The sequence below is a fragment of the Marmota marmota genome, unplaced genomic scaffold (genome assembly GCF_001458135.2).
Source record: "Marmota marmota marmota unplaced genomic scaffold, marMar, whole genome shotgun sequence".
Classification (NCBI taxonomy): Eukaryota; Metazoa; Chordata; class Mammalia; order Rodentia; family Sciuridae; genus Marmota; species Marmota marmota.
The window spans coordinates 1-2,289 of record NW_026013669.1 but is presented as its reverse complement, the minus strand read 5'-3'; the positions used below and the strand labels follow the sequence as shown (position 1 = coordinate 2,289).

Sequence of the window (2,289 nt, the reverse complement as noted above, 5' to 3'; positions counted from 1 at the left end):
ATTGTGATATTTTGTTGTATCATCCTGAATAGCATCAGAAAGACATCTAAAAATTTCAGGCAGGGAAATAAAATAACCAGCTTTTCATTTTAGAAATATTGGCAGCCTGGGCAACTTATTGAGACCTTGTATCAAAAAAATAAATAAATAAATAAATAAAGAGGGCTGGGGTTGTAGCTCAATGTTAGCATGTGTGAGTCCCTGTGTTTGATCCTTAATACAAGCCAGCAAAACAAAACAAGAACAGTAAAAATCCCCAAACAATAACAACAACTACTCACCCCCAAACTCCCAAAACCAAAATGAAAACCAAACCAAAATAAAAAATCAAAACCAGGGCCAAACTGAAATCCCCACATCTGTTTGTGACCTTTTCCATGTCTTTTCTTATGGCATTGCAATGGTTTAAACCTTGATAATTATGTTTTCCTTGACTGTTTGACCAATCAGTTGATTTATTATAGGTGAAGAGCACCTGTATAATAGCATGTAGCAAATGTGCAGAAAGCACTTGTTTCTGTAGAATGTTGAGGGTCACAGGTACACTACCTACTAGTCATTTGTTAACATGGTTTATTATTTGTTGAAAATAATTTCTTTTCCTCCCTCCTTGCCTTCCCCCCCCCTCTCTCTCTCTCTTCCTTCCTTTTGACCTCCTTTTCTGTTATTTCTTCCTTTCCTTTGGAAACTGAAATCCTACTCATCCTGCTCATCCTGAAGTATTTTTTCAGATATTTCCCCTCCTTTCAAATTTTCTTATTGCTCAAAGTCATCTGACCCTCCTCTGAGTCCCTGTCCTGCCACACACAAGGAAGATAACTCAGACCTTTCTTTAGGTCTCTGGGCCCCATGTGTATTGGAGCAGGTGTGGATTGTTTTATCCCTAAGATCTAAAATTCCTTCTAACTTTCTGTAGTTATTAATTCTAAGGCAGAGACAAAGGGAATGGGTGAGTCTCCCATAGGCCAATAGACATGGATTTGTCAATATCATGAAATGTTGCCTATAATGAATGACAGAATGTAGGTTTTCTAGATTCTATAATATTAAGGATTTCATGCCCAATTTTTTACCTCAAGAAATAAAGAAGCCGATATAGTCTGTCTGGTGTCTATTTCATGTTCTTTCTCTTTAATTGTCTAGCTGATGTGTCAACAACATGGGACTAGGAAATCAAACAAATGCTTTAGAATTTATATTCCTGGGATTTTTCCAAGACTCAGAGCATCAACTGATGTTATTTGGATCGTTCCTATCCATGTTTATAGTCATGTTCCTTGGGAACTTGTTCATCATCATAGCCATTATCTCGGATTCCCATCTTCATATGCCCATGTACTTCTTTCTCTTCAATCTGTCCTTTGCTGACATTGGTTTCATCTCTACTACCGTCCCAAAGATGCTGGTGAACATCCAGACACAGAGCAGATCCATCACCTATGCAGGCTGCATCACCCGGATGTATTTTTAATGGTTTTTGGAGGCATGGATACCTTCCTTCTCACTGTGATGGCTTATGACCGGTTTGTAGCCATCTGTCATCCCCTTCACTATCCAGTCATCATGAACTCATGAACTCCCATCTGTGTGGTTTCCTGGTTCTTACATCCTGGTTAATCAGCTTGTCATATTTTCTGATCCACAGTCTGTTGATGCTGCATCTCTCCTTCTGTACCAATTGGGAAATTTTACACTTTTACTGTGAACTTGCTCAGGCCCTCATACTAGCTTGTTCAGACACACTGATCAATCACATAATACTCTACATGGTGACTGGCCTTTTTGGATTTGTTCCCTTTTCAGGGATCCTTTTCTCTTATACCTGGATTGTCTCTTCCATCCTGAGAATTCCATCAACATATGGAAAATATAAAGCTTTTTCTACCTGTGGGTCTCATCTATCTGTGGTTTCTTTATTCTATGTGACAGGTCTTGGTGTATACCTCAGTTCTGAAGCATCATCATCTTCCTGGAAGGGCATGATGGCCTCCGTGATGTATACTGTGGTCACCCCCATGCTGAACCCCTTTATCTATAGCTTGAGGAACACAGACATTAAGAGGGCCCTGAAGAAACTTCTTGGCAGAACATTCTATGTTCAGTGACAAGAATACTGGTCCTGGGCTCTTGAGCTGGCAAAAGTACCAGCAAAAGAAGTTCTGCGTCAAGAAATTCTGCCTCTAAATTATATAGGCTTTCACCCCTCACCCACTCTGTTTCTCTGTCTTTAATCAAAATATCCCTGGGAGTACTTTGTCTGAAACTTTTATGGTGATCACTCTGTTACCC

General features: G+C 39.6%; 1 pseudogene; it reads left to right on the top strand.

The window, feature by feature from the left end:
• Positions 1 to 244: 244 nt before the first annotated feature.
• LOC107134094 lies at positions 245 to 2,217 on the top strand (annotated as a pseudogene).
• The last annotated feature ends 72 nt before the right edge of the window (positions 2,218 to 2,289 follow it).